Source organism: Dermacentor silvarum, chromosome 3, assembly GCF_013339745.2.
Source record: "Dermacentor silvarum isolate Dsil-2018 chromosome 3, BIME_Dsil_1.4, whole genome shotgun sequence".
Classification (NCBI taxonomy): Eukaryota; Metazoa; Arthropoda; class Arachnida; order Ixodida; family Ixodidae; genus Dermacentor; species Dermacentor silvarum.
In genome coordinates, this window is record NC_051156.1 from 15,813,630 (window position 1) to 15,841,395 (window position 27,766).

A 27,766-nucleotide genomic window follows, 5' to 3' on the forward strand; every position below is an offset into this window, starting at 1 on the left:
CGTGTTTCGTTCAAATGACCTAAAACTCAGTGTGCACATTCGTGTCCGCTTCCTGATGGGACAACTAGCGGTCAGTTAACTTCATTGTCCTGCGTATTGCTGCATGATGATCACTTTGCTGGAGACACTACCATGTTAGACAATCGTTCGACGTGCCGCGTTCCAAGACCAACGTCAAGAGTATTTTTTTTCTCCGGTCGACACGAATACAACCGAAAAAGCAAGTGTGCATGCGTTTCGGGCCTAATAGTTGATTCTTTTTATGCAAACATTGAAGCTGACGGATTTCAGAATAATTAGATAATGAGTTATACGCTAATTAATTTTTTTTTACTGAAACTCGCACAAAACAGCACATTGCTTCGTCTTCTTTCTTGGAATGTAATAGTGAGCGTCTTGAAATGATGCCATGCGCATTTGACGCATTTGCAGACAGTGCATCATAATTCGTGTCTGAAGGGGATGAATTTATTCACAAGACATTTACAGAAGTGTCATGAAACATAGGTCTCTCAATGATCTAGTAGGAAGTGAAATGTCCGCCGTTTTCTAGCACCTTATTGATGCGTGTGGGCATCGACTCGTACAAAGATTCAGTAATCTCCGGTCGACCGCGCAGGCTTTCCCATTCTTGTGCGATCGCTTGCCACAGCGTATCGGCCGTGCGGCCGCGGTTGGCTCGTGTGGACAGCCGTTTCTTCAACATGCCCCAGACATTTTCTATGGGATTCAAGTTGGCGCCACATGGAGGCCACTCAAGCTGGCAAACAGCATGTTCTTCTAGCAATGACTGGACGATACGTGCTTTATGGATCGGGCTGCGGTCGTGTTGAAAAAAATAGCAGCCGTCGCTGAAGGGACCGTCCAGCGCATACGGAACGAGGTGTCTAGTGATGACGTCGCAGTACCGTGACGCAGTGAAGGGCCCTTCCAGACGCACAAGGGGACCAAGGCCATCTTTGCTGATTGCTCCCCACACGCTCACGGAACACCGTCCACTGGATAGAACACTCTGTGTGTAATTAGGCAGATATCTGCAAGAAATAGCATACAATTGGGTTCCAGCGGCGCGTCTAAAAATGTTGTGATTCCTCTTGCGTATGAACTTTATAATGCTGTTATAGAGTTGCAATAGAAAACGTGCAAACATCATTAGATAGTACTGAAAGACCCACTGGCAGCTTTTAATTAGCTTCAGAGTAAGTAGTACTATGAAACAATTGTTAATGTTTTCAACATAATACCACTACAGAAAAATCTCGTAATGTCCAAAAGCTCATTTTACGTGAAACATGTTGTGATGCAGAATTAGCTTCGTGAATTAACTGCCAATACACTGTAAACACACCTGCAGTTTAGTGGACGCCAAACCCGCTTCCGTTGGTCCCAGCGCGTGGAAAAAGTTGACTCATCGCTAAAGATGACATCGCCCCATTTCTCTGTTGTCCAATCTTTCATTGCTGTAGCGAACATGAGTCGTTCTTGTAGCTGGCTGTCTGAGAGGCAGGGCTTCTGTGCTGCTACGAAAGACTGCAGGCCAAGCTCACTCAGCCTTCTTCTTACAGTCTCAGACGATACCGTGAGCGAGAGCGCTTCTCGGATATCCTCTGCACATTGAAAAGGATCAGCCACGATGGCGGCCGTAATCAGGCGGTCCTCTTCCTCAGTCGTGGCCCTTGGACGCCCACTGCGCTCCATATCTGTGAATCTGTCATCGTCGCGGAAAGCTTGAATAATCCTATTCACGGCAGTCCGGCTCCTGTTGGTTCGGCGGCAGATTTCGCGCTGAGGTATTCCCTCTATAAATAAACGCACAATGTGCCTTCTTTCGTCAAGTGGAACACGCAGCGGCATCTTTCCAAATAGGCAATCACCACGTGGCCTGAAGCAAGTCTACTACGTTTTCAGCGACTGATGCGAAGATGCGCCTATGTGTGAAAGAAACTTTTCTATGCATCCGCTTTTTCTTTATTTTTGATGACAGTGAAACACCTCCCTACCCTTTCTCTCAAGACGCAGAAGCAGCAACACTCATTGGACCAAGATGCTGCCAACCAAAGTGCGCCAGTAAACGTCGCGTAAAAAAATCGTCGCAGCGCTTCGAGAAACTTATCTACCCACTGGCACACCAGTCGACAAAGGTTGCAGTGATTGCTCCAATACTGCTATCAAGCCAGATATGTGGCGGTCTTATCGCAGACAGCGCTCTGCGTCAACACAACGAACTAACAATGTCATGCACGGGAATAAAAAATTAACAGGCAGGCGAGTACCAAGAGGGCTCATATCCGGGAGAGCGCCCCTGTCGCCGCTAGGTGGCGTACCGCTAGGTGGCGCGGATAGGCAGTCTGGCACGCGCTCGCGTGGTCCGCAAACTTTTGTGGTTGACTGTACGTCACCGTTCCCGTAGGCTGCCGGTCGTATTCGAAACGTAGATGGGTGGGTGTTGGCATGCTGACACATGCTGACGTGTTGGCATGCTGACACATTTCTTAATTCCTGAGATGTACTCTTTATCTCTGCGTCAAACCCGAAACAAGAGACGGTACATTCGGTACAGCAGCATAAACAGCCGCTTCGCTCAGTTATATACAAACGGTGTCAGCGATGGCATCCGCGTTTTTGCAGAACAACACGGCCTTTAAATGAGCGCTTATGCGAGCACAGTTTGCTCTAATAATGCTTTATGACACGCGCAAACTAACTATCGCGAAGTTAAAGAAAAGCGAGAATCAGTAATAACTTAACAGCCCAATATTTGTAACTGGATCACAGCCGCCATTGTTTAAGTGGCTCAGCCGCTCATACTGACTCGTCTCACGATGGAACAACGCGGCTCATGTGAGCAGATGTGTGTTTTATTCTACGTTTTGACATTCTTTCATATCAGCGCCTTTTCATATATGCACATTTCCCCCATTTTTTGACGCTAACAACAATCTGTGGCTGTAGATCCCGATGTAAACAAGTGCATCGCTTTGCGAAATCCGACGCGGAAGGTTGCGCACTCGAAAACATCTTATTTATGCGTAATGTCTAAAGAATGTGTAAATAGAATTACAAAAAAGCGAGGTGCAAGTGCAGGAGTTAGCGCCAACAAACTCCAAAGCAGCCGCTATGGCAGAGGGAACTCAGCGTGCCTTTATCGGCCGCACTGTAAACACAACGGCACAATCAGGCCCGCTCACCCTACATGTATATAGTTCGTGAGTGCTACATGGCTTCCAGGAACGACATGCTGCCCCCCAGAAGCCATTAATAATTATTCGCGATCCATGAAACGCACAACCGATGCGCTCTTAACACGGGCGCAGGTTCACAAATCAACCGGCGAAAGCCCCAGCACCCTACCAAAACGTTTCCAGCGGCGCGCGGCAGAGGGCAGCACAGGAAAATGAAAAATGCGGATTCCTCCCCGCTTGTTAGTCAGGTTCACAACACTCTAGAGTGCTTGCATACGTAATTTATTGCGAAAGCCTCAATTATCCATATATTTTGAACTTCACCTAGACATCACCCATTACCTGTTCCTTACAGTCACGAAACATAACGAAGCTGTCTCTTTTAGTTCAGTGAGGACACCAGGCGAGCCTAATATATAACGCATGAAAAGTAGAAAAATAAAAAAAATGGTGCAGTTTCGCCCGAAAGGCGAAGCATCAATTGCGATAGCAAACTAGTAGATAGCTATTCGGAGTAAAGATAGTAGTTTTATCAGCTGTATAAACGTGGACATGCAGCAGCACCAGCAACGCGCATAACTAGACAGTTTTAGTTTAGCGTTTTTACGCTCCGCTTAGCTGCTGAGCGGAGCGGAAGCACGAATGCGCATGCGTCCTCCGCTAAGCCGCAAGCGGGCTAGCGGAGCGAGAAACACGGTCCGCTAAGCGGAGCGCGGAGCGTTGCTGCCGTCTTCCGCTAGCGAGTGTGGTCGATGCACGCGCCCTCTCTCGCGCGTGCATCGAAGCACCTTGCATCGATGCACCAGTCGTGCGCGCTGTGCACGAATAACTTATATAATACACCTCCAACTGTTTCTTTAAGAAAATAAAGTGAACAGCACAGCTACCAAAAACGTCGCCAGCGCATTGGCGTCAGAAAGGATTGGATTGGATTCGAAATGCAAACACGCTGGCTATCACGTGGCGTTAACCAAGTCGACGCTTCACTTTCCACTCGATAAAATGGACCGGAAACGCATTACAAGCACCCGTCTAGATACTTCATGAACAAATAAGTTATATATACTCGTCTTACTTTGTAAAACTGACAAAACGGCTTTTATTTTGTTTCACTACGCTGACTTTGGCCAGAGGGCGCTGCAACTACGAAAGGTCCGCTCCGCTACGCTGAACGCACAACTAGAGTGACCTAGAATATTGGGAGAGTGTCCAAAGCGCCGCGCGAATGCATGGGAGGAGCGAGGACCTTTTTATTGCGATAGCAATTATATGGACACTCTAAAGCAGATTTCTGCCGTCGCCGTCGCCGTGAGGTTCCGTATGACGTCAATGGAGATGAAATCGTCGCCGCGCGCCGCCGAACGCTGTATGTGCGAGTGAAAGGGCGCGAGGGACGCGCGCTTTCACGGGGAGTGAACGCACGGCGGAGAAAAAAAGTTGTCGCAGTTTCACCTGAAAGGTGAAGCATCAATTGCGATAGCAAATTTGTAGAGAGATATACGGAGTAATGATATTAGCTTTATCAGCTGTATAAACTTGGACATGCAGCAGCACCGGCAACGCGCCGAACTGTTGTCGACGCCGTCGGCATTTTGCCCGCGTTCGCTCAAAATGCGTGCGGCGTTGGTGACTGTTGCCGGAGCCTCTGATATAAATAGGCACTTGGTGCCGCAGCTAAACGTCGCCTCCCTTCCCTCCCCCTTCCCCCCCTCCCCCACGGCCTCTCGCGCATCGGAAGAAGGCGCGTTTGCTCTACATATATGGTGATTGTAAAGGAGGAAAGAGACGCCTACTTCTGCAGCCCTTAAGGAAGCACGGCGCAGAACGCGCGTTTGTTCTCCGCCGTGCGTTCACTCCCCGTGAAAGAGCGCGTCCCTCGCGCCCTTTCACTCGCACATACAGCGTTCGGCGGCGCGCGGCCACGATTTCATCTCCATTGACGTCATACGGAACCTCACGGCGACGGCGACGGCGACGGCGACGGCGACGGCGACGCCGACGGCAGAAATCTGCTTTTGAGTGTCCATATAATTGCTATCGCAATAATAAACGCGCGTTCTGTGCCGTGCTCCCTTAAGGGCTGCAGAAGTAGGCGTCTCTTTCCTCCTTTACAATCACCATATATGTAGAGCCAACGCCTCCTATAAAAACTTTATAGGAGGCGTTGGTAGAGCAAACGCGCCTTCTTCTGACGCACGAAAGGCCGTGGGGGGGAGGGGGAGGGAAGGGAGGCGACGATTAGCTGCGGCACCAAGTGCCTGTTTATATCAGAGGCTCCGGCAACACTCACCAACGCCGCACGCATTTTGTGCGAACGCGGGCAAAACGCCGACGGCGTCGACAACAGTTCTGCGTGCTGCCGGTGCTGCTGCATGTCCAAGTTTATACAGCTGATAAAGCTACTATCATTACTCCGTATAGCTCTCTACAAATTTGCTATCGCAATTGATGCTTCGCCTTTAAGGTGAAACTGCGACAACTTTTTTGTGTGAACTCCCGCGCCGCGGCGCTGCTGTACCGGACCCGTGGGCTTTCTCCGCTGCGGAAGCCGCGCCAAGGCGGCGGGCGCTGCTACGAGCCTGATATTTTGTTTGCTATTAGCCAACATCGCAATAATTTGGGATATATTAAGTACCACGTCACCGCAAGGTAATACCGCAGTGACTCACCGCACAGAGAACGCGTTCGCCGGCTGTGCATACGGGTATTTTGTTTATTTACTTCTCGCTCGTTTGGTCCGCGTTACGCGGCTGTTTGAGTAACGCATTCCGCGCTCTTACTTCATTTAGTTATGCGTGGAATGAGCAACGTGAACGTGCTGCAGAAGAGAATAAGCTGGAGATTGCGATGACAATCAGGAGAACATGGAATAGATAGCTAGCTCATGCTAACGCTTTTACACCCTATCATACCCTTTCTTTTATTTCATGCATTCGATTTGTTTTATAAGACTGCCTCACGCGCTCTGCTGTTTCTTTATTAAGGCGAAATCCTTTACAGGCTCTTGGGAAGCGTAATGTGTCCTTCAGTGGGGCCGCGGTACCAAAAATAAATACAAACCGCGTAACTCTCGCGTCTCGTTCACTTGGTATATATTCCAAGGTATAGCGTGGAAAGGCAGAAATGTAACTTTACATACTTGCATTCACGTCGCGATTAATGAAAACAATATCACGTGTGGTGCAAACCTGCATTTTTCGGCCAGAAATCCCTCTGATGGTGTGGGTGTGACGATAAGACCGTGTTGAATGCCAATATCGACCTCAGTGTGTCGAACTTGCTCATATATCATGAAGAACTGAGAGCGCATGTAAAGGGTAATAATAGTAATGATAATTTTAGGGGTTTTACATCCAAAAATCACAATATGGCTATAGAAACGCCGTACGTATTGGAGGGCTCCGGTAATTTCGACCGCCTGGGTTTCTTGAACGTGCACCTAAATCTATGTACAGGGGTGTTTTAGGCATTTCGCCTCCATCGAAATGTAAGCCGCCGTGGCCGGGAATCGAACCCGCGTCTTCGAGTTTAGAAGTACAACCTACCAAAGCCACTAAGCTATAGCACGGCAAAGGGTACGCGAGAAATATACGCGGCAAAAAACAAGACAAACCAAAATAAATGAAATGCTAACAGTACAACATTGTGTACGTACGCCTTATTTCATAATTACGAGCGAACGTCAGAAAACGAACGTGATGCTTTACGGATGTGCAACTCGTCTTTCGCCTTCTTGTTGCAAGAGCGCAAACACTAAGCGAATTTTAACGTGAAAGTAACTTTAGGAATATTTATTGCGTACGCTCGGTGGTTCGTACACAGCGAACATACTTACGATAAATAATGACGTACTTGTAGTTACGTAATGAAAGAGGCAACCAGAACATAAACTTCTCATGTTTTACTGATTGAATGTAACTATTTTAGGGATATGTAGAATCAATAGCGATATTTGTAGTGCATCAAAGATTGTAATTTTCAAGACGATTTTCCACTCAATATAATGCAAGCACAAACATCATCACGCGCCATGAATGATTTGTTAGTTTATGTAAAAAATCACACGTTAAGCAATAACTATTAATCATGAGAAGTTATATGTTGGTAATTTGAGAGAGGATTCACGGATTAATAAAACAAGGCTATTGCTGCAATAACTTTTGCATAAGAAATGAGTAAATAGCTAGGCCAGTAGTAGCTATCCATTTCAATGTCGAAAAATATATATTTGTTTACCTTTTTTTATGTTTGTTTACCTATTGGCTGGAATGGCTTTTCTTTCGGATGTCTGAATTTGAAACCAGCTTCGCTCACGGTGAACCTTAAGGTAAAACGTGCGCGAAGTTTGTATTGAAGAGATAGCGTACAGCAAGAATTGTTCGTGTACCGCGCTATCCCCTGAAGCGAAATTGGCCAACAATATTGCGGCGTTAGGGCCGCCTCTGCTCCTTCTCTTGTTTCCCTTGCACCTTCTCACTGCGCTCTGTTCATAATAAAGTGTTGTCGAGGCTAAAAAATTCATGAATAAATACATATGCATATGGCTCTAAACTACTACCGATCGTGAGTGAAAAACGCGTAGGGGTGAGCGAAGCGGTCACTGCACGCACGTAAGTATTTCACTTGACTTCGCGAGTAATTTACTTTTTTCGTTGCTCTTATTCTTGCAAGCATGGTGCTATTGCCCACGTGCCCTTATTTTTTTACGTTCTTTCCTTGCGCGGAGTCATTTAGCGCGTTTCTACGCACGCACAGTTACCGTAATACCGTTCCCGAACTCTAGCACCGGAGCTAGGCCGCGCGTTTGATACGTTAGTTTTTGCATTATCTTGCTGCCCAAGCACAAAGAAACGCTCAAAGATGGGTAAGCTCCATGCAGCGCCACACTGTCAAATACAGTTTAAGTGCTTTGCGTAGAAAATGAACGCAAAAAACTACAGCGCGTAGCAGACGACCCTCGCTTCCCGCGCGCTTCGCGAGCGCGAAAAGCCCACGGGTCCGGAGCAGCAGCGGCGCGGCGCGGCAGTTCACAGAAAAAGGCCCTCGCCGGAGCCGGCGCTTTGGACGCTCTCCCATATTCTAGGTCACTCTAGCACAACTAAAACGTGAAAGTCGCCCGCCGCTCCGCTGTGGCTTAGCGGGGCAACTCGGAGCGGACCGTAAAGACGCTCAACTAAAACACTCTACTGTTGTCGACGCCGTCGGCGTTTTGCCCGCGTTCGCACCGAACGCGCACGGCGTTGGTGACTGTTGCCAGTGCCTCTGGGGGCGGCTCGGAGGTTTTCGACGAGATCAGAACGTAGCTGCCAAGCCCACGGTGCTGCGCTACAATTGTTGTCGAACGTGTTCATTCAATGCAGTCATTGTTGCTTTTGTCGGGTGATATAGAAACGAACCCTGGCCATCCCGATATTGATGACGCAATGACTGAGTTAAGAAAGCTAGCTGCTGGCCAGTCAAAACTAATTACCGAAGTACTAGACCTAAAAAGCAAGCTACTGACAACAGACAAAATCTTATCGGACCTAAGTAAACGCATGACTGATTTAGAAGGACATTATAAAGCAATTTCATCCCTGCGAACCGACCTGAACACTTGAACATCGTCGTTGATTCCAATCACATTGAGCGTGCGCATCGCCTTGGACGCCATACAGAAGGCCGTGCTCGGCCACTTATCGTAAAATTTAATCAATTCAAAAACAAAGAATCTCTCCTTTCTAATGGGCCAAAATTTAAGGGAAGCAATTTCAGCGTCGGTGTGAAGATTTCTCTCAGCCCATCAGATTTGCTCGCAAACACCTTATCGCTTTCGCCAAATCGAAATCCGCACCCTTTTCCCTGCGCTTCAACACATTGCACATTGGTACCAGACGATACGTGTTTGACCATTCCACCGAATCTGTTAAAGAAATATCGTAGCAATTGCCAAGTCATCAACATGTGCATTCCCGCCCTCGGCCCGCCCCGTGATCAAACTTGTTGCTTTCCGCTATCTTTACTAACATACGCAGCTTCATCCCAAAACGGGACATTATTTCTAATCTGGTCTCGTCATCTTGCAGTAACATTCTAATATTAACGGCAACATGGCTTACAGGAGACGTAACGGACAGCGAGGTGCTCGCTGACCTACCAAATTTTCAACTGTTTCGAAACGATTGCAGGGGCACGAGGGGGGGAGGGGTACTTGTCACCATGAACCAAAATATATCCTGTACATCTGTAAACATTGTGTCCGATCTTGAAATCCTATGGCTTAAATGTCATGCCGCACCTAAATCAGTTCTGCTAGACGTTTGCTATAGACGCCCTCATAGTACTCCAGACTTCTCTTTCAAGCTGAATAACATCCTAAGTGAAATAACGACCAAACACCCCAACATGCATGCAATTCTATTTGGAGACTTTAATTTTCCTGATATCGATTGGTCAAGCCGGCCTGCACCAGCGGCTACATCAAGGGAATCAAACGAGTTCCTTGAGGTGTGCCTCAACTTTAACTTAATCCATATGCTCACAGAAATCAGCGACCGTAAAGTCATTCACGTCGACTTCGTAATTGAACCCGTTTTCACCCCGACTGTTAAAAAAATATTCGTTTGTATGATAAGGGCAATTACGAAGCAATTAATCATGAACTGACGCAATTTTACCCCTCTTTTGAAAGTGTCCTTCCTTGTCATAACGTAGGCGAAAATTGGCTGATCTTCAAAGAGAAACTACACAATCTGGTTGGCAAATACATTCCCCAAATTAACATTAAATCTAATTCAGCGCAACCCTGGTTCAATAAAGCATTGAAACGATTAGAAAACAAGAAAAAACGTCTCTTCCGCGCAGCTAAGTCCCATAACACCCATGATGCAAGAAATAAGTACAAAGCCGCGGAAACTGCTTATTTGGAAGCCATAAGTCACGCTAAACGCTCATTCTTTTATTCTGATGTACCAAACATGCTTAAGAACAACCCCCAAATATTCTGGCAAGTCATAAATCCACAGGACACGCGCACAATTACCTTATCGAATGAGTCAGGTGATGCCTTGACCGACGCCTGAATGCGCCCACGTGTTTAGCGCCGCCTTTGCATCAGTTTTTAATCAAGCAACTGAACTGTCATTTTCTATTCTCCAAGCGAACTTTGAATGTACCATGCCACCAATTACATTTTTCCCATCCGGCATTTCATCCCTAATAGACAAGATCAAACTTTCATCATCAGCTGGTGCGGACAACATTACGTCAAAACTTCTGGAAAACACTTAACACATTTCTGCAGCATATCTCTGTCTACTATTTTCACAGTCAGTTTCAACAGGCATGCTGCCTCCAGATTAGAAACATGGAAAGGTCGTTCCAGTCCACAAATCGGGTAATAAACGCTCCTCATTAGATTATCGCCCCATCTCATTAACCAGTGTACCCTGCAAAATTCTTGAACATATCATCTACACACATATCATGGACTTCCTTGACGCTAACCATTTTTTTCACCCTGCGCAGCATGGCTTCAGGAAAGGGTTTTCCTGCGAAACGCAGCTAGCTATGTTTGTTCACGACCTACATGTTAACCTTGACTCAAACTTCCAGACTGACGCCATCTTCCTAGATTTCGCAAAAGCTTTTGACGCATCCTTTGCCTGTTGGAATTGTATATGTTTACCTACAAGTGTAACTGTTGAAACAAGTAGTCTACTAGACGGATGTATTACAAATCTGGTGCAATCTAATAACATTCTCTCTGGTGTCCTCTCCTATGACATAAGTGATCATTTGCCAATCTTTTGCATCCTGCCTGTCATACACGACATAGATATGAAGGTCTCACGGTTATACAGAGAAATAAATGCTAACACGATGAATATGTTCAGAACATTAATTGAAAGTGCACATTGGGATAATGTGTACGATACAACTGACGTAAACAAAGGATATGCTGCATTTATTGAACAGTTTCTTTGGTGCTACAACAATGCCTTTCCGCTAAAAGAAATTAAAGCTTGCAAGAAGTTTAAAAAGCCTTGGATGACTCGGGAACTATACAAAAGAATTAAGACGAAAAAAAATTTGTATCACAAGTTTGTCAAGAGCCGTGATGCCAACACCCTCATTGAATTTAAAAAATACAGAAATAAACTTAACCATGAGATAAAAGTAGCTAAATCTGCTTACTATATTGATCGGTTCACAAAAGTACAGTGTGACAGTACGAAAGTTTGGCGTGAAATTACCTTTTTAACTAATAAATGTAAATCGGACTCACCCCTTACTATTATGACAGCCAATGGTGAGCTTACAGGCTCTGATCTCGCAACCACTTTCAATGATTTTTTCATTATAGTAGCAGATTCTATATGTCTATCGGTGACGACATCAGTACCAGACACACTTTCTAATCTAATCACTCCTTTAAAAATTTCTATTGCGCTTATGCCTACTACTACTCACGAAATAGTTTCATTAATTCATAAGGTAAAAAATCATGTTTCACCTGGGCATGATGATATACTAGCAGTACCTATGAAGCATGTATCTTCTTTAATATGTGACGTCTTGTGTTACATCGCAAATCGTATGTTAGAAAGCGGAGTATACCCAAATCAGCTCAAGATAGCGCGCGTATGTCCAGTTTATAAAAGTGGGGGAAAGAATGACATATCTAATTATAGACCAATTTCTGTTCTACCCGTTTTATCAAAAGTTTTTGAAGGTGTCATTAATACTCGTTTCGAAATTTTTTTTAATAAGTACAATGTTATTACTTCCTCGCAGTATGGATTCCCGAAAAACAAATCAACTGAGCAAGCACTGCTAACAGTAAAAGACAAAATTATTAAGAACATCGAAATGAAACAGTACACTCTTGGCCTTTTCTTAGATTTCCGAAAGGCATTCGATTGCGTTCATCACAACACCCTGCTACGCAAGCTTAACAGTTATGGCATACGTGGTATTGCATCTGACTTGCTAAAGAGCTATTTAATTAACAGGTAGCAGTATGTTCAGGTCAATGGCGTACCCTCAGAGAAATTGGAAATTCAGCATGGTGTTCCTCAAGGATCAATATTAGGACCGTTATTGTTTTTAGTATACATAAATGATATTGCTAACATATCCGAATCGCCTAATCTGGTCATGTACGCTGACGATACGAATATATTTTTTTTCATCCCACTCCTTGTCCCAAATGGAGGCTACGGCAAATGCATATTTGAGAAAGCTACATAACTGGTTATTGACCAATAGGCTAAGTCTTAATTGATCAAAGACAAACTACATTATTTTTCATTCTATCAATACAGTAGAAAGTATCACTCTCAAAATTGTCTACGAGCATACTGAATTAAAGCGAATTTCAAACCAGAAATTTCTTGGTGTTTGGTTCCATGAGAATCTTTCTTGGAATTTTCACACCAACAAATTAATGTCCGATCTAAGTAAAACAGTCGGTTATTTGCATAAGATATCTCATTTGTTGCCCCCCTGGTTAAAGATATCCATGTATTACGCACTCCTGTACTCAAGGTTATCATACTGTATTCTTGTTTGGGGAACTACGACGTCCAGCAATTACCTTAAACTAATTTCAATTCAGAAACGCGCTTTGCGTGCTATTGAGGGGTTTCATGGCAGATCTTGTAGATCTACATACCTCACCACTATTTCAGAAACATGGCATCCATAATGTAAAGGAAGTATATAATTTCTGTCTACTTAAGTACATCCATCGACATCAATTGTTCTTTTCTTGTCCAGACAATTCCAGCAGCCGATATGCTTTCCGGACGAAACGTAAACTTGTTCCAATCACACGCACTAATTACGGCAAGCAAACACTAAGCTACCAAATTCCTACAGTAATAAATCGATTTCCCTTTGAAACTGAATATTACCTTCCACATAAACGTTTTAAATCTATAATTAAAAAACGCCTATTGGAACAAACGGAATGAAATATTTATTTTGTCAATCGACTTTGTATTCATTTTTTATCTTTGAGATGTTTTTCTCTTACACACTTGTTGCCAGCGTTGTGATATTGTTTGTGTTTTAGGACTGTAATTTTTATGTTTGTAAACATTATTTATCTTTACACAACGATATGTTGTGTATAGTTGTGTACGATAAGTTGTGTATGTGATTTAGTTATTCTTTTCTTGTTCAAATTTCATGCATGCTCTTACTGCGTAATGCTTTTTGCAAGGCTTGAGAAATTCACTGAGAATTTGTTGTGAAGTGCTTGTGCACAATGCCAGCTGTTCCATGGGTGACCAGGACCTTGTCAGGCTCTTGCCTTTTGTCTTGGCGCCCTCTTTTCGTTGAAAAGAAAATAAACTTTCACTTTCACTTCCACTTTCACAAAGTTTCTCATGAGCGTCTACTACGAAAAGTTGCCGCGTTACATCTTAATGCCGATATCTTAGCATGGATTAAATAATTCCTAAGTCACCGTTCACAATCAGTCTATGTCTACAATCAAATATCTAACTCTATCCCTGTAATATCAGGCGTCCCTCAAGGGTCCGTCCTTGGTCCACTTCTATTTCTAATTTACATTAATGACTTACCAATGCATGTATCTTCTACATTCCGTATGTTGGCAGATGATTGCGTAATTTATCGTTAAATTAACAGCGTTTCCGATAACACGTCTCTTCAGAACGACCTGTGAAGTGTGCAAGAATGGTGCAATATTTGACTAATGGAACTAAACCCTAATAAATGTAAAACTGTCTCCTTCCACCGCCGTAAAAATCACTTGTTTTCTCGTACCAAATTACTGGCGTCTACCTTGAACTAGTTCCTCCCTACAAATATCCCGGAGTAACCCTTTGCAGTGATTTAACCTGGGCAACGCACATTGCGAACATCATTAGAGAGTTTTAGTTTCACGTACGTGGATGCTTTGCGTACGCAAACGTGAGAACTCTGCGTACGTTACGCAGCACGCGTCCGCTACGTTTATAGTTTCACGTACGCAGAAGCAGCGCCAGAAGTCCCTGCGTGGGGCTCTCGCATACATACGATGGATGCTTCCGCGTGCTTTTTCGTGCTCCCTGGTGGCAGACGAAGACACTACTACAGCCAAATAAGTCCAAGCCGAGTCGGAGTCAGAAGTGTGCTTTTGTTGCAAGGCGAACTGCGCAGTTTGTATTTGTGGCATGGTCGCCGCGTACTTTCGAGCAGCAAAATGCCTCGCAGCGTACTTGGTGACCCGCGTTTGTTGTCAATGCTCTCTTGGACAGAAATTGATGACCTCCTCATGACGGAGACAGAGCGACAGTATTTAAGTGGCTCGCTGGACGACGTGGGGGATCTCATGAGGCGGAACAGAGAGTCAGAGCTGCTGCTCTACCGTTCGCGCAATGGACTTCTTGACACAAGAAGAATAGAAGCTGGACTTTTCCGGCAGCAATTCAGGTTCAGGACTATTCAGGACTATTAAAGCGTTTTTCAACACAGCAGTGCACGCTTCGTTTATTAATGGTAGTGAATAAAACACAGCGCTAACACAAGAGACAAAAACGAAACTAATGACAGTTTCTTTGTCCCTTGTGTTAGCTTTATTCACAACCATGAGCCACGCTACCACGAACTAGCCAAATTTGCAGAATTAATTCATTTATTAACTTTTGTCACAATGTTCTCCAGCACGCTTAAGAATGCTTGCTCCTGAGCTGCTGCCATGCGGCGTTCTTCCGGTCGTTCACGCCTTTCCTCGGCCAGCTGTTCAGCCTTTAGCTTTCTTCCCCTCTTAACTCAGACTCGATGAGGGCTTTTTCTTTCTCCCAGGGAAGGTGATCCTCTTCTAATTTAAGGCGTCTGGACTCTATGATGAAGTCTTTTTCTTTCATAAATTCGTCATGCTTCATCCTCTTCTCTTAAAACTGGAAGTCTGCCGTTTCCTGCTTTCCACCTTGGGTTCGTTTTCCTGTACAATAAAAATATTTAATAAGTGCATTACACATTATACAACAAAGCTTTCAGATAATAATCGTTCATGTTAAAGCACATACTTGAGCGAATAGTGAGCGCCTCTAAAAAAGCTATGCTTACATTTGGTGGCTTATACAAAAACTGTTTACCGTAGTTCCGCACAGGCTCCTTTCGTGCCAGCTCCTGGGTGTTGCGAGTGTCCCCTAAGATGGCCGAACCTGCTGGTGACGACGGGGAAGGGCTGGCTGCTACATCAGAGAGTTCCACACAGATGGTGGGCGCAGGCATGAGGGCTTGCTGTTGCTGCTCGTCCAGAACGATTGCAGTGTCGCCATTGCCAGTGATCATATGATCAAACAGTGACGGTGTCGCATTGTCAGCGCCTGCAGTCGTGCGAATAGCAAGTAAAATAATTTTTTCAAACATGCAAGAGAAGTCTCGTTAAGAACAGGGAAACGTACCAGGCGTATAAAATTATAGTGAAGGGCAATTAATGATTAATTTGCGGGTTGATCGGCAGCAGTCATAGGCTATAAGCACGTATTTTCGTGCATTACCCAAGTTGGTACCGCTGCTGTTGCGGCTGCTCGATGTCACAGCGTAGGCTTGTGATGTTTTTTTGTGTGTCACTGATCTCGGGGGCGTGCGGGTGTTATGAGAGATGGAGAGGGAAGACGCATGGCAACACAGCAAGCAAGTTTTAATCACACTCAAAAGCTCAAAACAAACCAAACTCAAGCTAGAACCCACTGAACAAATAAAGACTAGAAAATATACAACATAATAAATTCATAAACATGCCCTAATAAATTCATAAACACGATAGTTCTGGGCGTTTCCTACATCAAAGTCTGGCAACTCTGGCCTACTGATATCTCCATACAAGCATGGATCTCTCACTCAGTTCGTCGCTGTGGTTGCTCGTATCTTTCCGGCCGGAATCTCGAATCTTTTTCCATGTGGCCGTTTCGCCGATCTTCGCATAAACGTTGCTGCATAGAAGTCCGCTCGCTCGTCCTTGAAGCTTGTTTGACCCGGTCGCTGTTGCTGACGTGGCAGGGAGGCGCGACGGGTAGCGTCGGCCGCCGCTTCCGTCTAGCTCCTGCCCCGAGTGCCGACGTGGCGTTCCGGGGATCATCCAACGTGCCGGTCTGCCGTGGAAGAGGGGTCCTCTCTGGGGTGCCCGGTCCTGCCGTGAGAGGCTGCAGCCGGTCCAGGAGCCTCACTCGAACTTGCCGAGGTCGACGGCCACACCTTGGACCGCCCGCGTCACGGACTCGGCCAGACCCCCAAGTCTCCAGTCGCCAGAGCGTAGCTGGCGATGCGACCTTCCTGGCCCGGAGCCACGTCGATAATGCTCGCTCAGCCTTGCTTCTCCCTCGATCACAGCTCGGATCACGCGCCTCGCGCGCTCGCGCCGTTCGGAACGCTCCGATCACATCGTCCTTGTCTTCTTTTATTTCGCCTCCGGCCTCTTACTCATGACAAGGCTGCAGCTGCAGCGTCTCTGGAACGGCACGCCGCCGACTTGGAAAGCCGTGCAGTTTCCCCACCTGAAGAGCTCTGTTTGTCACAAGTTTTAGGGGCGAAGCTCCTTAGGGTGTGGGTCTGTCCCTCCTCTGTAGTATGGAGTAGTAGTAGTAGTAGTAGTCGTCGTCGTAGTAGTAGTAGGTAGCCACGTCTACTTTTATGGGAAAAAAATTCCGAAAGTTGTGTCCGTAGCGTGGAATCGAACCCTCGCTTCCGAACGCGCGGCGCTAACCACTACGCCACGAAGCGCACATGGGCACACGCACCACGATGACAATAAATACCCAACATTAACGAAAGACTGCGCGCGTTTGTGCTAGCGCGTTACGGCCCGTGTAAGAAGCTGGTGTAAGACGCTGTTGCCTCTCCGCCTTACCCCCGTATTCATAAACGCTGATGGCGTCGGCAAACGCGGTGCACGTTCCGGCATGTGTACAGTGTACTTGTAGGCATGTGTAAACGGCTGCATAAGACGCTGTGGCCTCTCCCCCTTCCTTACTAGAGAGTACTGCAAGTTTCTAACGCGTTTGTGCTAGCGTCCCTTAAGCGGGAGATGGTGCAATTATAATGAAGGGCGCTGTTATAAAATAGGAATGACGTCACATATGGCGCGTGTCATTGGTGGAAGTCAATCGTTCGATTTAGTGCGGCGAGACTGGGCGAATTACACGGAGGATTCACGGTTTACCGATGATTCCCTCCGGAGATTCGCCCACTCATCATCATTCACCCCGTGGATATGCGGTGTTTTTTTTTTTTGGATTCGTCGATATCTGTAGCGGTTTTCTCTTGCCATGTCTCAATCAAGTTCTTGGAGCAGCTGATCTTGCTCTTCATACTCCTCCTCAGTTCCTGACCTGCGTATTCGTGCAAGTGCGAAAAATATACTGACCTTTACCGTCTATCTATTTGCGCTACACACAACTGAAGCAATAAGGTTATTTACCTGCGGAGGCTTTTGCTGTCCTTGTCAGCGTACTGCGTGAGCAGGAGGTTTGTGCGATCGTGCACAGTTCGAGCACTGAACACTTTTCCCCTGGCCGCCGACAGCCGCACGGCGATTTCAGTCCATCTCATTGGATACCGCATCATGCCTTCGAATGGGTTGCACTCTCGAACATCACGAAGTAGATCTAAGTCATCACTTTTTGAAAATCTTAGGCGCGGAGCACTGCTCGGAGCGTTCGCTTGGTCTGCCGCCATCTTGAAAACTGCTGTCTCTCGACAGTTTCGTAACTCGCCAGAGCGCCCCGTCGGACCGCCACGTACGTAGAGCACGCAACGCAAGCGCGAAGTTTTCAGGCGCGTCCGCAAGACGCGCGGGAGGCCTTCACGTTCTGCGCATGCGCATTTCAGTCAAGTAGGAGCTCAACGTACGCGAACTCTTCCACGTACGTGAAAATAAAACTCTCTATTTTATCTGCTAACAAAACGCTCGGTTTTTTAAAACGCCATTTGCGCCACGCCCCTCAAAATGTAAAATTACTAGCTTATCAGTCTCTCGTCAGGACGAAACTAGAATACGCATCCCCCATTTGGAACCCGCATCAAGTATATCTCATCAATCAACTTGAATCGCTTCAAAATCGAGCTACAAGATTTATTCATTCTAAGTACTCTTACGAAGTCAGCATATCGGCACTGAAAACAGAATCCGGTTTATGATTGCTTGCATCTAGTCGCCGCATTGCTAGTCTTTTTCACAAGTTTTCTTTTTTCTTTCTTTTTTTTTTTTACAGTTTCTCCAGTCGCACCGGTCACCCGCAACAAGTTGCACGCACGCGTACGCGCACCGTCACTTTTTCGTCTTCATTCTTTTTTCGTGCAGCAACAGACTGGAACGGCCTTTCTAACGAAATCACAGTCATAACTTGTCCCTCCACATTTTTGAACACCGTAACAAATTGCCTTGCAATGTAATAAAATATGGCTTTCAATTTTTTTATGTATGTACCCACCCCTTATGTAATACCCCTTCAATGGGGTCTTTAAGGTAATAAAATGAAATGGAATGAAATGAAAGTCGTCGAGCAGCGTCGGAAGTCTTTACCACCTTCTCGCCTCGCAACGTTTTATTGCGATAGCAATTATATGGACACTCAAAAGCAGATTTCTGCCGTCGCCGTGAGGTTCCGTATGACGTCAATGGAGATGAAATCGTCGCCGAGTGCGGTAAGTGGTTCTTGAGGGAAAGGGAAAGGTTGGCGCTATCTTCTGCAGCCCTTGAGGGAGCACGGCTCAGCGCCAACGGGGAGGGGTAAGTGGGAGCGAAAGAAGGGATAGAGTGGAGACGCCATGGCTGGGCGAAGCAAAACCGGCAGGCATAGGCGGCACGTATCAGGCCGAGATGGAAGGCCTTGGCGTGCTGCAGAGTCTGCAGGGGTGTTGTGCCAGGCCGGTCAGGCCCGGGGTGGAGTGGGAGGCCGTGAGGCCTTCCCGCTTGTAGAAATGTCCTTAGAGGCGTGCGGAGAGCCCTGACGAGTCAAGGAACTCCACGACGCCTCGAAGTGCAGAAAGGTGGTGTCGGCCGGGGAAGAGGAGATCTTCCTCCTTGCCACAGGGGAGGCCCAGGCGGCGGAACTCCTGCAGGAGTGGGCCCCGCTGCTGGAGGTACGCCGGGCAGGCCAGCAGGAGATGTTCGATCGTCTCCGGCTCCCCGCAGGAGCTGCAGGCCGGGGACGTCGCTCGTCCCAGTCGGTAGCTGCGTGCTGCCGTCCAGCTGCAGCCGATGCGGAGCCGGAGAAGGAGCGAGGTCTCCCTGCGAGCCAGGCCTCGCTGGGGGAGTGGTCGTGGGGGGCATCCCAGTGCCACCCGTTTGTCTGGGTGGTGGGTCGCCAGGTGTCGCCGCAGCCTCAGTCCTGTGAAGTCGCCCTCCGTCACGGCCCGACTGAGGGGCACAGTGGTGTGGTGGGCGTCCTTCGCCAGGGTGTCGGCTGCCTCGTTGCCCGGGATCCCTACGTGGGCGGGGATCCAGTGCAGGGACACCGGGTGGCCTGCGTCCTGCAGCGCTGTCAGCCGGGTAGACAGCAGTGCGACTCCAAGGCTGGCGCTTTCTGGCCTCTGCAGGCCGAGGAGGGCTGCCCTGGAGTCGCAGAGGATGGCCGCTGGTACCCCAGGAAGCTCCTCAGAGAGTAGGTCGACGGCCAGGTGGAGGCCTGCCACCTCCGCTGCAGTCGAGCTGGCGTGTCTGGGCAGTCGACACTGCCTGCTCTTCTGCAGGGCTGGTGCCGTGCAGGCCGCCGTGGCAGAGCCGGTGTCCGGTACCACCGAACCGTCGACGTACACCAGGAGGTGGTCTCCGAGGGTCTCGTCCAGGAGGCAGGCGGCCGTCTGCTGCAGGGCGCAAGCGGGTGAGCGCCTCTTCGAAATCCCGGGCAGCTCCGTGGCGATGGGGACAGGAGGCCTCTGCGGTGGGGGCAGCTGTACCGCATTCGGCGGTGGGTTGCCAACCACCTCCTCGTAGAGGCGGCACAGCTGACCCATCCTTGAGGAAGGCCGGGACTGGAGGCGACGCAGCAGGCCTCTGCCATCAGGAGCATGGTGGAGGCGGTCGACGTGCCTCAGCCCCTGCTGCAGGAAGAGGAGCGACAGGGGCCATGCTCCAGCCTCCGCAAGGGTAGCGGCAATCTGGGAGCTCCGGGGGACGCCCAGGCAGAGTCGGATGGCCGCCCGGTGCTGCAGCTCCAACTTTTCGAGGCGGCGTGGCGGCAGCGCCTCCAGCGGGAGGGCGTACCGCAGGCGTGATGTGGCCGCCGCCTCGTAGAGCCGCAGGGCCCACTTCACCGAGCAGCCCTCTCCATGAGCAAGGAGCTGCGACACGGCCTTGCGGACCCTGATGGTCTGGGTCTGCATGGCCCCGACTGCCGGTCGCCAGGTTAGCCGGTGGTCGATGCGCAGCCCAAGGTACGACACAGTCGTACTCCATGGGATGCGCACGCCTTCCAGCTGCAGCCGGGGAGCTGAGCGCCGTGCCGCTGCTCTCGGGTGGACGAGGAGGGCCACCGTCTTCCCCGTCGAAACCGAGAGTCCGATGCTTCCCAGGTAGGCGGCCGTGGTGTCCAGGGCTCTCTGGAGGGCCAGGCACACGTGGCGGCTTGACTGTGGCGGTCCCCGCACCCACAGGGCGATGTCATCCGCGTAGATGGAGCACTCCACCTTGTAGTGAGGGTCGGTCGGCAGTGCAGCAGGCAACCGGGCCAGGGCGAGGTTGAAGAGAAACGGGCTCACCACTGACCCTTGTGGTACGCCTGCTGCGACCGGACGGGGAGTGCTCCTTGCATGGCCCACGCGGACCCTGAGGGTGCGGTCGTTCAGGAACGATGACAGGAACCGCCGCAGGTTGCCGCCAATGCCCAGGAGGTCCAGAGCCTGCTGGACGACCGCATGTGGGAGGCCATCGAACGCCCCCTTGACGTCGATGAGGAGGAGCATGGCGAGGTCTCCGCTGGCCCTGGCGTCCTCCAGGGTGGAGACGACGTCTGCGATGGAGTCCGCAGTGCACCTTCGGCGCCGGAAGCCTGTCTGCTGGTCCGCGAGGAACCCGCAGGCGCGGGCCACCCATTCGAGCCGTGCCAGAGCAATGGCCTCCATCACCTTGCAGGCAGCGGAGGTGAGAGAGACCGGTCGGTATGAGGACAGCTCGTTAGCCGGCTTATTGCTCTTCAGAATGGGGGCCACGATGGCTGTGCGCCAGGCCTCCGGCACCTGTCCTGACCACCAGATGTTGTTGTAGCAGTCGAGCAGGCGTCGTTGCTCACTGGTGGCCAGGTTGCGGAGCATCTGGAGTGTCACTCCGTCTGCTCCCGGTGCACTGCGACGCTTGCCCCTCCTCAGGGCCATCTGCAGCTCGTGGAGAGTCAGTGGGTCCTGGCAGATGGCCGCGATCTGGCTGGTCGCCCACTCCGGATGCAGCTCCAGCAGGCAGGTAGGCGGATTGGCAGGGGGAAGTCCGGCCGGCAGGATGGCCGCAGCGAGGGCAGCCGGGGGGGCGAAGTGGTCCGCTAGCAACTCCGCCAGGGCCGCCTCGCTGATGCCCAGCGAGATAGCCACCGCGAGGACGGGGTGGCGGTTGACCTTCCTGCCGGTCAGGGACTTTAGGAGGCGCCAGGCCAGGGGGCCCTTGGAGCGGTTCTCGATGGTGGCGCAGAGGCTCCCCCAGCTCTGGCTCCTTCTGCGCCTGGCCTGTCGTCTGCAGCGGGCATCCGCTCTCCTGTATTCGGTCCAGTGCTCTGCATTGCCCGTCCGGATTGCTCGGCGCTCCACGCGTCGCCTGGACGCACGGAGGTTGAGCAGGAGCAGATCCGGGGCAGGAGTATCGGGCAGAGCAGAGCACTGGACTGTGGCTGCCTGGGCGCACTCCATGATGGCACTCAGGAGGTCACAGCCATCTTCCAACTCACTGCAGCGCTTCCTGAACAGGGACCAGTCTGTGACGTGGTATGTTCGTGACCTCGGCCTTCTCCCACACCCGGGGGTGATCAAGATGGGGAAGTGATCAGATCCCCAAGTGTCGGGAGTTGTAGCCCAGTCATAGGAGCGCTGCTCGGTGGTGAGGGAGAGGTCGATGGCTGTGCTCACCCCACGGCGGACGTACGTGGGTACGCCGAGTGCCGAACGCTGTATGTGCGAGTGAAAGGGAGCGAGGGGCGCGCGCTTTCACAGGGAGTGAACGCACGGCGGAGAAGAAACGCGCGTTCTGCTCCGTGCTCGCTTAAGGGCTGCAGAAGTAGGCGTCTCTTTCCTCCTTTACAATCGCCATATATGTAGAGCAAACGCGCCTTCTTCCGACGCGCGAGAGGCCGTGGGGGAGGGAGGAGGGGGAGGGAAGGGAGGCGACGTTTAGCTGCGGCACCAAGTGCCTATTTATATGAGAGGCTCCGGCAACAGTCACCAACGCCGCACGCATTTTGAGCGAACGCGGGCAAAACGCCGACGGCGTCGACAATAGTTCTGCGTGTTTCCGGTGCTGCTGCATGTCCAAGTATATACAGCTGATAAAGCTAATATCATTACTCCGTATAGCTCTCTACAAATTTGCTATCGCAATTGATGCTTCGCCTTTCAGGTGAAACTGCGACAACCTTTTATATAAATACGCATTTTATGCCGCAGCGAAACGTCGCCTCCCCTCCCTCCCTCCCTACCGTCCCCCCACGCCTTTTCGCGCGACGGAAGAGGTCGCGCTTGCTCTCTCTCTCTTATATATATATATATATATATATATATATATATATATATATATATGGTGATTGTAAATGAGGAAATCAGTAGGATATGAGGAATATCAGTAGAGATATCAGCAGTCATAGAGGCATTGCGTAATCAAGGAGTGGAGGAGGCATACGTGAATATCTTGGCAAATATCTACAAGAATTCCACAGCTACCTTGGTTCTCCACAAGAAAAGTAGAAAGATACCTATCAAGAAAGGGGTCAGGCAAGGAGACACAATCTCTCCAATGCTATTCACTGCATGCTTAGAAGAAGTATTCAAGCTCTTAGACTGGGAAGGATTAGGAGTGAGGATCGATGGCGAATATCTCAGCAACCTTCGGTTTGCAGATGACATTGTCCTATTGAGCAACAATGGAGAGGAATTACAACAAATGATTGAGGACCTTCATCGAGAAAGTGCAAGAATTGGGTTGAAGATGAATATGCAGAAGACAAAGATAATGTTCAATAGCCTGGCAAGGGAACAAGAATTCAGGATCGCCCGTCAGCCTCTAGAATCTGTAAAGGAATATGTTTATCTAGGTCAATTACTCACAGGGGACCCTGATCATGAGAATGAAATTTACAGAAGAATAAAATTGGGTTGGAGTGCATACGGCAGGCATTGCCAAATCCTGACTGGGAGCTTACCACTGTCGTTGAAAAGAAAAGTGTACAATCATTGCATTCTACCGGTGCTAACATACGGGGCAGAAACTTGGAGGTTAACAAAGAAGCTCGAGAACAAGTTAAGGACCGCACAAAGAGCAATGGAACGAAAAATCTTAGGAGTAACGTTAAGAGACAGGAAGAGAGCGGTGTGGATCAGAGAACAAACGGGGGTAGATGATATTCTAGTTGACATTAAGCGGAAGAAATGGAGCTGGGCAGGCCATGTAATACGTAGGATGGATAACCGGTGGACCATTAGTGTTACAGAATGGATACCAAGAGAAGGGAAGCGCAGTCGAGGACGGCAGAAAGTCAGGTGGGATGATGAGGTTAGGAAATTCGCAGGCGCAAGTTGGAATACGCTAGCGCAAGACAGGGGTAATTGGAGATCGCAGGGAGAGGCCTTCGTCCTGCAGTGGACATAAATATAGGCTGATGATGATGATGATGAAATGAGGAAAAAGACGCTTAATTCTGCAGCCCTTCAGGGAGCACGGCGCAGAACGCGCGTTTGTTCTCCGCCGTGCGTTCGCTCCCCGTGAAAGCGCGCGTCCCTCGCACCCTTTCACTCGCACATACAGCGTCCGGCGCACGGCGACGATTTCATCGCCGTTGACGTCATACGGAACCTCACGGCGACGGCGACAGCGACGCCGACGGCAGAAATCCTCTTTGAGTGCCCATATAATTGCTATCGCAATAAAATCAGTAGCCCTTTCCCCGTCGAGAAAATGGGAGTAAGCGAAGCTTGTATGTTTCTTCGGTGTTCCTCCGAATGGCACTGACGAGTACCACGTTGTGCTCAAACCACAGCCGGTCACACGAACTGCAGCTGGCTCCAAAGTTCCGGTTGAGAAACTCGCGTTGAAACCTGGCTGTCGCACCGGGGAAGTTGGCGCTAGCTTGCCGATGCGTGCAACACCTTTGTCGGGTTCCTGGAGGGCTAGACGACGCTGACATGTGGCTTCAGCATCGCGTTCCCGTAACTCAGGGTCGGCGGCTCTTCGCTGGCGTTTTGCCTCAGCATCGCGCTCATTCAACTAGGGGTCCGCGGCTCTACGTTGGTGTTTCGCCTGGGCTTCGGAGGTCCACTAGAATCGGCACGTCGACGTCAAGGCCTTTCCCGAGAGCCTTCATTCTTGATGTATTTCCATGAAATTTTTCCCAAACTAAATCTGTCCGTTAGAGAAGACAATGAATGGCTCATACCCCCTTAAGCAATGGCTCATACCCCCGGTAAACGCGGCCTCCCCATTACGACGACAGAAGAGAAGTGAAATTCTACGCTGGAATTATTAGCGGCAACGCAGTCAGCTGTGCAAGCAGACGACGACGACGAACGCGGGAGCAGTGGCACAAGCGCATGCCGACCACTTGTGCATATAAAATCCCGCTTTTAAGGGATGGATGGATGGATGAAAAAATCACCGCATATACACGAAGTGAATGATGATGAGTGGGCGAAGCACCGGGCGATCATTCGGGTAACCGTGAACCCCCGTACATTGCCCACACGAATATGCAAATGAGTGACAACACATGTGTACAGTATATAGAATGTTGTTTTATTGGTTGTATATGGTATTTAGGTGCGGACTTCCTTTTCCCTTCATTAAGACTGCCGCAACCGGAAGCCGGATCTTCACGTCCATATATATATATATATATATATATATATATATATATATATATATATATATATATATATGTGTGTGTGTGTGTGTGTGTATGTGTACATGTGTACAGTATATAATCCGCTTATATAGCCCTTGTGCACAGCAGCGCCCCTAGCGGTCTCCATGCAAACCAGAGCTACGTACAACGGACGACGAGGGAGGGACAAGGCTCGGTCTTAAGGTGCTTCGCCCCTAAAACTTTATTAAAATCCTTTAGGCCGCGCGATAGCGCGCAGCGGGCCGCTCCCATGTCGGGACAGAGAGACTGAGCCTCTCCGGGGCTTCGTAGAACCGCATCCCAGCGTGAAGAAGTGTTGCTTTCATCGCCGCGTAACGCGGGACACCGCCAGAGCATGTGAGGTAAGTTCACTAAGTCATTGCATAGTGCACATACATTTGTTGTCTGAATTTCGGGGTACATCTTGTGAAGAAGTTGGGGGTTTGGGTATGCCGCCGTCTGTAGAAGCCTTAGTGTTAAAGCCTGAGCCTGAGTTTAAAATGTGGGAGGGGGTGGATCCTCCGAGCCAAGTAAAAGTGCTTAGTAATTTCGTTGTACGAGGAAGGAGAGTCCCGATTGTCAGTACCCCCAACGTCACGCTTCCCGGTAGCTACGCGGTTGATGGCACACCTCGGCACACAGATCGGGCACCCTCGATCTGTCCCATGGGCTGGAAACTAGATCACTGTGTGTGGCTTGATCTCCTTGCTTCCTAGTATCCCTATAGGTCCAGGTCGGATATGGTTCCTTTGCCAAATGCCCGAACGGCTGATCTCGAGTCACTGTAGATTGATGTCCTCTTGTCGTCCAACAAGGCCCTCGCTATGCAGCCTGCTCTGCGATCTCAGAGGACGTCGTCCGAATCGTGCTTGCGTTCGTTGCTTGACTTTCATGGTCTACGCTAACCGCAGCAAAGGCCTGTCCGTCGTCGTAGCGCGCTGCGTCTACGAAACTGTTCTCCGAAGCCCGTTCACGAGCCTTTTCCGGGAGGGCCTTCGCGCGTGCCCGACGTCTTCCCACGTTGTGTTCCGAATGGACGTTTCGTGGGATCGGGGCGACAGTGATGCGGTCCCACTGCTCTCGAGGGATGCTGCAGAACTTTGTTTTGACTATTGTGGGGGGGAACGCTCAGCTCCTGTAGGATGTGTCTTTCAGCTTGTGTGGTAGATAGCCTGACAAACTGGGCCCTCTCCTGCGCTTCCTCTAATTCCTCTAGCGTGTTATGCATGCCGAGTTCAAGTAAGCGTTCTGTGTTTGTGTATATGGGGAGTCCGAGAGCTCTCTTGATTGCCTTCCTGATTAATGCGTTCGGCTTGTCCCGCTCCGATCTTTGCCAGCTGTGCATGGCCGCGACGTAAGTGAAATGGCACATTACGAACGCATGTACCAATCTCACGAGCCTATCTTCTCCGAGGTCTTGCTGCCGGTTGGCCACTCTTCTTAATAGTCTGATGGCATTGTCCGTCTTCTTAGCGAGTCGCAGCACTGTATGGTTGTTAGAGCCACTACCATCATGCCGAGAATCCGGATGGCATCCACCCTCGGAATACGAACAAACGCCTCCGTCGTTTGTCCGTAGTTTGATGTCGCATTCGGCAAGTGGATTCCATCTCTTTGGTTTGGGGCCTCTGCACTTGGGTCAATATAGTAGCAGTTCCGACTTGTGAGGTGAGCACCGAAGGCCCGTGGACTCGAGGTATATCTCTCGGTAGCATCAATCGCCTCTTGCAGGGCCGTCTCTACCTCCCGTACAGCAGATGGTAACGTCGTCTGCGTATATGGTATGACTGATACCGTCGATAGCAGATAGTCTCCTGGATAGACCAATCATGGCGAGGTTAAAGAGGGCCGGGGATATGACTGCCCCTTGTGGCGTCCCCTTAGACCCCAGCTTAATCATGTCTGAAGTCAGGTCCCCGATCTTAAGGGTGGCTTCTCTGTCTGACAGGAAAGATCTCGTGTAGGAATGAAAGTGCTTCCCCAGGTTAAGGCTCGAGATTGTGTCTAAAACGAACGAGTGAAGAATGTTGTCAAAAGCCTTTTCCAGATCTAGACGTAGTATGGCTCTCGTCGTCCGCGTATTACAGTCAATGGAGAGTTTTAGAATAGGGGTCCCAAAAGTTTGGGGCCCCAAAGAGCTTTGCGGGTGTTAGCGTTGGGGCATGCAAGAGTGAAGAGTTTTAGAATAGGGCTTTGCGTTTGCGAATAGCGTCTTGCGCTTGCAGGGCCACTACGGCGTCAAAGAAAAACTATTATAAATATTAAAATAAACTATACCATTTTATGATAGGAAGAGTAATTTTGACTTTCGTCGTTTTGCGTTTAATTACAATTGAGAGGTTATTCTATTAGCAGCAAGCGATTTGTTGCGCCTAATTTTGAGTAACCAACTTGACGTGCCTTCACCAGCCAAGCTAATCCACGTTAGGCCTACGAGCGATGAAATCGACAATCGAATTCGGAATCAGCGGCGTCTAATGAATCAAGGTTATACTTGGAATGCCAGCAAACTTGGAAGTAGCAAAAATCGAGAAGAAGACATAGACAAAGTGACAG